Below are 9,765 nucleotides of genomic sequence, written 5' to 3' on the forward strand. Positions count from 1 at the left end.
ATTTCGTTGATCCGAAACGAAGCCGAGGTCAATAAACACACGAAAACGAGACTTTTCATTTTTATACTCATTTATGTAATGGATTTTACATGCTGAGGGCGTCGAAAGACGTGCTTCAAACATGAAAAGTACGGTTTTCGACGCATGTAGCATGTAAAAAACTGTTTATTCGTCTTTATACGGTACCGTATAGAGGGATTCTTTTGAATTTCGACTGATCGAAATCGGCGATATTTATTCCGGGACTTTTTTTATATATGTCTAGTTAGGCCTTGGTGCCTAGGCCCCAAAACCAGCCTCAGATATTTTTGATCTTCCATACCTGGCTGGTTGTAAGTGGCCGAGGACATGGGCGTGTATGGGTTCGTTGGAAATCTGATGTCGAGTACTACCGGGGCAAATATTAACTTCTAAAAATTTGATGATAAACGGCCGAAAATATGACTTCTGGAAAATTTCTCAAAATCGATGTGACCTCGGTGAATTTTGATGAGTGCTGTGACCTCACTGATGCAATTATTTGGTTAAATTATTACTTATTATGAATGTGTTGTGTGTTTTTATTCACACCAAGAAATCATGACTTTCTATCTTTACGAGAAAATGCAAGCCCTATTTTGATTGCATAGGCCTCCGAATATTTGTTATGTTCACGCTAGAAGCTGTGCTAACTTATAAAACCGCATTAATCAGAGCTTGTTGTCTATTTATTAAGTCTTTATCGATGGTGATTATACCCGTGCGTAACAGCTTTGTAAATAAGTTCTAAGCGAAGATCCTGTCGTCGTTTTCGGAGTCTTATTCAATTACCAGGCCTGTTTCATTTCAAATGAATATTTTGGTGCTAATACGATATTGCATTAGTTTTCTAAACTCAATTTTGTAAAATTGGCATACGAAAATAGGATCCCTCGCGAGCAAACACAAAGCAACTAACGTTCATCTACTTACCTGACTTACCTCATTGAATGTACCGAGTCCACTACCGTTGGGATTAGTTCATTAGTTGGGATTAGTTAGCTTTATTCTCCGAGTCCACAGTTCAGTTGAACATAAATTAAAGTCAGTGCATACTGCACCACAGCAATAATTTCAATCAAATCAATATTATAATCACACTAATGTATCCTCTTCTAATATTACAATTAATTAATTTACTAGTGGTACTCCCCACAAAATACTTGTTTCCATAGGGTCTTAACTTCGTACGGAACTGCATTTGAATTGTTGTTTTGATTAGTGAGAACTGAACCTTCGGTTGAAGCTTCACATCGCAACAAGTGTCACTCGTCGAATCAATTAATTTTATGTCAAACAAGTTTTGAAGTCGAGATCTTTAAATATTCACAGTTTTATTGCACAATTAGCATGGAAACCAGTATGGTGTTCGGGTCTCTCTGAGTCCTGAGTGTATCTCATCATCTCCACTGTGGTCGTCGGATTTCCTCCATCCTTTTATGTATACCAAAATAATTTCGCAAATAAAACTCAACAGCGCCAGAGCACATCCATAGTAGAATAATTCGAAAATTTCTTGAATATTGCTGTAACTCAATGAAGACGGTGGCTGCTTATCAATTCGCTTCAATGAATTAGGATCAATGTATTTCGACATAATTCTGTCAATCAACCCAGCCGAATCAAAACTGAATAACAACTTATCAAATTCACTGTGTAAGTAGAAGTCTTTCGTGAAATAAAAAGCAAACGAATTGAAGTTCAGGACTTCCTTGCAAATGCGAAACGTGAAATTTTTTCGATTCATTAAATTGTGGTACATTATTGGTCTCATAAAGTGAAACACAACACCTTTGAACGATGCATTCAATGTTTTGAAACAATATGGTAGAATATCTGAGTCGATAATTGTCTCGTACCTGTATGGAATAAAAGTCAAGACCTAATCGAACAAAAATATTAATTTTATAAGTTTAACCAACCTGGACATGTTTATAATATTGGGTCCTTGAAAATTAGCTGCCAGAGTACGAAAAATGTAAAATGTGAACTTATGTTCATTATACGCATCGACGGTCTTCAACTCGACTGTTCGCAGGTCTCGTTTTAATATGTCAAAAACTCGACCCTGATACAAGCTTCTCATAATCAATGTGAAAATCAAAAATTTCACGAGCAAAAATCGTGGAAAGTTACTTCGTGGTAAAACTTGCTGTGTTCCGCCAAGAAAAATATTCCACACGTTCAGCATGCTGCCCTTTACGTTCTTACCAATCACGTAATTATGAAATGCTTTTGGGGTGAATTGCAAAGCCTTTATAACGCAACATGCCAGCAACACCACCACACCAATTGAAATCCACGAAGCGGAGGTGAACGGGAGCAATACCCTTTCCATTGGATCAATTAGATATGGTGGTGGTACAACAAGAACTAGCGTATCAAAGTATACAGTTCGGGTGGCACTCATAACTTCCATTCTATCTTCTTGTAATGTGGTGACCATTGCATCAACCTCATTATCCATCACTCTCTTCACCAATGCCGTTGCAGTCTTATTTTTAAAAACTACTCCCGTATCTTCTACATATTCTATGAAATTTGCTGTGAAGTTCAAAACGTCGCCAAACATAGTCCCGACATCAATAGTCACTCCAGTTAACTTTTTCACGCCATTCTCGGTCTTTATAATAAAGCGAGGATAGCTTATATACCCTCCAAAGCGTAACGGACAGCGGTTCATTTGCTTAAACTTTTTCGGAAAGAACAAATTTGTCGTCCAATTCGCTGATATTTTACTGAATTGATTTATCTGAACACTTTTGGTATTGTTACAAGATCCATTGGTGAACGGCATGTACGTGAACATCGACACTAAATTCGACGAATCCTCCTTCGTAGCCAGCACATTGACATTGTAGACATAAAGTTTCCAGAATTTGGAAAAGATTTCTTCCATTTCTTGTTCGTCAGTTGGATCATAGACAATTATGAAATGACCGCCGCGCGAAAATTCTTCCGATCGGATTACATTGAAAAAACTATCGAATTCCGTACGACTTTCTAAATGCAAAATTGTAACGTCAATTTTTCGTTTCTCAGAAATCGAAATGTTTTGGAAATCATTCACCACTATCGTAATATTAAGTTCATGTGACTGTACAAATTGGTTAAGAATTTCGCTGTTTAAATTACTGAAATACACTGTCGAACTACCACTTTCTTCAATCAGTTTCGAAATCATTTTTGTTGCGACCGAATTTATCATCGGAAAATTATTGTCTTCGTTCAGAAGGAATGACATTGAAATCACTAGTAGATGAGTAAGCCACAGAATTCTAAGAAACATTTCGAGGCTAATGCTGAACTGAATAGAAAATCAATTTAAACGGTTGGGCGACAGAATCGCTTTAATTCTAAAATAGAAATGAACGGCTGTAATTTTCCTATAATTTAGGAACTTATTTTTCGGCATCGTCCGTTGCGATGTGTAGGTGATTTGACAAATAATATCAGTTATGTTGACTATGAAGTCTCATGACACTTGCATTAGCTACCCATGAGCTTCTGCATTCCATCGAGCACTTCCGTTATCATATTTTAACCGGAGAACAAAAGTAATATAACTACTAGTTACTACAGAAAAAGATCGTATCCGAAGTGAATACAATTGACATTTTATCAGCTATAATTGGAGTTCGGTACACATAATGCTCATAATAATATATAAATTAGAAAATAATTACAAAATCTATAACTAGTATCAAACAATAACTCATTCGTTCTATTGACGGACATTGTTCAGAAGTTTTGGTGAGGGGAAACCGGCTCGGGTAAATGCTGTCATATGCTCAAGCAGGGCTCATTTTTCAAAAACACATTTCTCAAGTTTCGTCAATTTCGTTACAGAAACTTTTTAGAAAATTCAGAGATCTTAAGGCGGATACACATTAGGCTTTACTTTCGACGTATTCCCAACAATTTTGCACCAAAAAATACCAATGAAAGTGTAAAACAGGTATTGTCTATTATCCGCCCGGAGGACATAAAAATTTGATTTTCGTACTTAAACGCACTCATTTTCATATTATTTTGACATAAAATGTGAGTGCGTTTAAGACGAATTCGCCGATCGACCATACCTGTTCTAGACTTTCATTGAAAAATACGACGACATTGAAATGATACGATAGATAGATGTGTATAACACATGACGCACAAGATACCAAAGCCGAAGAATATATGAAAACAATTGACATGAGAATCGACAAAATATTCTGAATATTCAGAATTCTCGATTCTGCATATTTCGCATGAAATGAGAATACGATTTTCGCTCTTTCGTTAAATATTGCGAAATATTGTATTCTCAACTGACACTAGATGGTAATGTGTATCCGCCTTTAGAAAACCTTTCTTGAAAAATTTGCCCTGGAACTGAGTAAGAGGAATTCGCAAAATGGCCAATTCTTTTGAATATATCAAGTACCAGTGTTAATTGACGGGTGGATTGCAATCGTTGGCACATGATTTTCCGGAGTCATTAACCACTTGGTTTCGGGTTAACGACTTCATTCAAATAATTTTTAAAGACTTTAATTGCTTATTGCGATGCAATTGATCGCATAGAATTTTTTTTCCTTTGTGACTATGAGAATTGATAGGGCCCCCATCCCCATGGACGAAGTGAAAATGTTGTGTAAAATATCTGAAGGAAAACGCAATCTACTTCTTTGTATGTGAATCATTACATTAGGCCCTGAATCCAATACGTCTACTCATACAGTTATTTTAGCTATGAACAATAAAAAGTAACAGAATGCTTTAAGGGTCAGTGGTCGTTTGACCTGGCCTATACGATATCAACGGCTAGTTTTTGAATTTTCTTCTGCTTCTCCATATTCCAAAATGAGACTATATCGATGAGTCCTATAGGTTTCGTGATGTCCTAGGTCTCGCAGAAATGGTTGTTTTGTAAAACCGCTGTCACGGACATCAACCGGTCATTTATCCAAAATATCTCAAAAGAATTTCGCAAATGAAACTCAGAAGCGCCAAAGCACATCCGTAGTAGAATAATTCTAAAATTCCTTCAATGTTACTGTAATTCAGCGCGGACGGTGGTTGCTTCTCAATTAAATTCAATAAATTGGGATCAATGTATTTCGACATAATTCTCGCAAGCAATCCCGCTCTATCAAAACGGTACAGCAGCGTATCAAATTCACTTTGTAAATAAAAATATTTCTTGAAGTAAAAGACAAACGAATTCATGCTCACAACTTCTTTGCAAATTCGGAACGTGAAATTATGTCGATTCATTAAATTGAGGTACATCATTGGTCTCATATAGTAAATGACCACACCTTCGAAAGACGAATTCAGTGTCTTGAAACAATATTGTATAATTGCCGAATCACTAATCACCTCGTACCTATCGACGCAAATGGAATAAAAATCAAGGTTTTTGGATGTATTCATTAAAGTAAAGATTTAACCGACCTGGACGTGTTCAGAATTTTTGTTCCTTGAAGATTAGCGGCTCTAGTACGAAAAATGTAAAACGTGAAGTTATGATCAATGTACTCATCGACTGTCTTCAACTCGACTGTTCGCAGATCTCGTTTTAATATGTCGAAAACTCGGCCCTGATACAAGCTTCTCATAATAAGCGAGAAAATCAAAAACTTAACCAGCAAAAATCGCGGAAAGTTGCCTCGCGGTAAGATTCGCTGAGTTCCACCAAGAAACACATTCCATACGTTTAACAAACTGCCTTTTACGTTTCTGCCGATCACATAATTGTGCACTGCCTCTGGGGTGAACTTCACAACTTTTATAACACAACATGCTAACAATACCACCGAACCCACTGAAATCCACGAAGCAGATGTGAATGGAAGCAATACTTTACCCACTGGATCAATCTGAACTGGCGGCGGAACAACAAGAACAAGCTTATCAATGTATAACGGTCCCGTAGCACTCATAGCTAGCATTCGATCTGCTTGAATTGTGACGACAATTACGTCGACCTCACTATTAATCACTCTACCCACCAGTCCTGTTGCAGTTTTATTTTCGTAAATTACTCCCACATTCTCTTCATATTCTATGAAAATTGCTGTGAAATTTAGTACGTCGCCAAACATAGTCCCAACATCGAAAGTCACTCCACTAATTTTTTTCAGTCCATTTTCGGCCCTTACCATAAAGCGAGGATAGCTTACATAACATCCGAAGCGTAACGGACAGCGATTCATTTGCTTAAACTTTTCCGGAAAGAACACATTCGTCATCCAATTCGCTGATGTTTTGTTGTATTGATTTATCTGAACATGTTCGGTATTATTACACGATCCGTTGGCAAAAGGCATGTACGTAAACATCGACACTAAATTCGACGAGTTCTCCTTCGAAACCAGCACATTGACATTGTACACATAAAGTTTCCAGAATTTGGAAAAGATTTCTTCCATTTCCCGTTCGTCAGTGGTATCATAGAAAATTATGAAATGTCCGTCGTGAGAAAATACTTCCAATCGGATTACACTAACAAAACTATCGAATTCCGTACGACTTTCGAAATGCAAAACTGTTGACTTAATTTTTGATTTCTGGAAAGCCGAAATAGTTTGGAAATCATTCACCACTACTGTAATGTTAAGTTCATGCGACTGCACAAATTGGTTCAGAATTTCACTGTTTAAATTACTGAAATACACAGTCGAACTTCCACTGGCCTCAATCAGTTTCGAAATCATTTTTGTTGCAACAATCGCTAGTAGACGAGTGAGCCACAGAATCTTAAGGAACATTTCCAGGCTAATTCTCAACAGAATGTGTAAGGAAATCAATGTAAATATGACTCTGCCACCCGCTTTTAATCTAACACAGAAATGAACGGCTATGATTTTTAGGCATCGTCCGTTACAAAATGTCTGGGTGATTGGGAAATAATCAGTTATATTTATAATAAAGTCTCATGACACCGGCATTAACTATACATATCCATGAGCTTGTCCATTCCGTCGACCATTTGCGTTATCCTCAACCCGAGAACAGTTAATTCTAAACAGCCTCGCTTCATCGAGGCTGTTTAGTTAATTCATATATAACTATAGAAAAAGATCTTATCCAAAGTGAATACAAATGACAAATTTTCAGCTTTAATTGGAGGTCGGTTACACATGATAATCACAATAATATGTAAATTAGATAATAATTACAAAATCTATAACTAAGATCAAACATTAGCTCGTTCGTTCTGTTGACAAACTTGGGCATCGCTTAGTGGTTTCGGTGAGGGGGAACCGGCTCCGGTAAATGCGGTCATAGAATTCAGTAAACGAGTGAAGATCGAAAAAAATATTCTACTAAATGTTGGAAGTAAGTATTGCAAAATAGTGCAAATTGACTGGTAAATGTCTAAAGGATGCTAATCAAATGTCACAAGATTTTCCAGAGCCATTACCCCCTCGGTTTCGGGTTAACGATTTCACACAAATAGTTTTTTGAAAGCTTCGATTGTTCATGTTGATCGCATGGAATTGTTTAGTCTCTGTGAACTACGACAATGAACTGACGCAAATTGAAAATAAAAACAAAATTATCTAAGCTTAGATCTCGCAGATTTTTTTTTTTGAAGAAACCGTTGAAGTGCAAGGACACATTAGTTTGGCTTATTTATCCCAAATATCTCAAAAGAATTTCGCAAATGAAACTCAGAAGCGCCAAAGCACATCCGTAGTAGAATAATTCTAAAATTCCTTCAATATTACTGTAATTCAGTGCTGGCGGTGGTTGATTCTCCATTCTTTTTAATAAATTGGGATCAATGTATTTCGACATAATTCTCGCAAGCAATCCCGCTCTATCAAAACGGTACAGCAACGTATCAAATTCACTTTGTAAATAGAAATATTTCTTGAAGTAAAATACAAAGGAATTCGTGCTCACAACTTCTTTGCAGATTCGGAATGTGAAATTATGTCGATTCATTAAATTGAGGTACATTACTGATCGCAAGTAGTAAAAAACAACACCTTTGAAAGATGAATTGAGCGTCTCCAAACAATATTGTAGAACTGCTGAGTCACTAATCACCTCATACCTATCGACGGAAATGGAGAAAAAAACAAAGTTTTTTTTTGTTGTATTCCAATAACAAATCGAACCAACCTGGACATGTTCAGAATTTTTGTTCCTTGAAAATTAGCCGCTCTAGTACGAAAAATGTAAAACGTGAAGTTATGGTCAATGTACTCATCGACTGTCTTCAACTCGACTGTTCGCAGATCCCGTTTTAATATGTCGAAAACTCGGCCCTGATACAAGCTTCTCATAATAAGTGAGAAAATCAAAAATTTCACCAACAAAAATCGCGGAAAGTTGCCTCGCGGTAGGATTCGCTGAGTTCCACCAAGAAACACATTCCAGACATTTAACATGCTGCCTTTTACATTTCTCCCGATCACATAATTATGGATTGCATTTGGGGTGAATTGCAAAACTTTTATAACACAACATGCCAACGATACCACTACACCTACTGAAATCCACGATGCAGAGGTGAATGGGAGCAATACTCTTCCTAATGGATCTATCTGAACTGATGGAGGTACAACAAGAACAAGATTATCAATGTATAACGTTATAGTACCACTCATAGCTTCCATTCGATCTGCTTGCATTGCGACGACTATCACTTCAACCTCATTGTCAATCACTTTCCCCACCAATCCTGTTGCAGTTTTATTTTCGTAAATTACTCCAGCATTTTCTTCATATTCTATGAAAATTGCTGTGAAGTTTAGTATGTCACCCAACATAGTCCCAACATCGAAAGTCACTCCACTAATTTTTTTTAGTCCATCCTCCGTCTTTACAATAAAGCGAGGATAGCTCTGAAAGCATCCGAAGCGTAACGGACAGCGGTTCATTTGCTTAAACTTTTTTGGAAAGAACACATTCGTCGTCCAATTCGCTGATCTTTTACTGAATTGATTAATTTGAACACTTTTGGTATTGTTACAAGATCCATTGGCGAACGGCATGTAGGTGAACATAGTCACTAAATTCGACGAATTGTCCTTCGTAACCAGCACATTTACATTGTAAATGATAATTTTCCAGAATTTAAAAAATATTTCTTCTATTTCTCGTTGGTCAGCTTTGTCATACAAAATTATGAAATGTCCGGTATACGAAAAAACATCCGATCGGATTGCGTTGAAAAATCTATTGAATTCCGTAAGACTTTTTAAGTGCAAAATAGTTGCTCTAATTCTTGGTCCTTGACCAACCGAAATGGTATGGAGATCATTCACTACTACCGTAATGTTAAGTTCATGCAATTGCACAAATTGGTTAAGAATTTCACTGTTTAAATTACTGAAATATAAAGTCTTCCTACCACTTGCTTCAATCAGTTTCGAAATCATTTTTGTTGCGACAGAATATCTCACCGGATTGTTAATGTCTTCGTTCAAAAAGAATGAAATTGAAATTACTAGTAGACGTGTGAACAACAGAATTCTAAGGAACATTACGAGGCTAATGCTGAACTGAATGTGTGAGGAAATTAATGTAAATGATTCTGTCACCCTCTTCGTCCATATATTGGCAGTGGGCTGGTTTAAATGCCCATTTAGTTATATTGCGCCGACATTAATTAGCCATGAATTGCTGCAATCATATTTTTTGAGCTCTTTTGGTATTGATTTATATCAAGGTGAATAGTAAATTCAATGGAAGTGCTATCAGCTTTATCTTGGGGTATGTATAATACTCACATAATATGCAATA

Source organism: Bradysia coprophila, chromosome IV (assembly GCF_014529535.1).
Source record: "Bradysia coprophila strain Holo2 chromosome IV, BU_Bcop_v1, whole genome shotgun sequence".
Taxonomy (NCBI): domain Eukaryota; kingdom Metazoa; phylum Arthropoda; class Insecta; order Diptera; family Sciaridae; genus Bradysia; species Bradysia coprophila.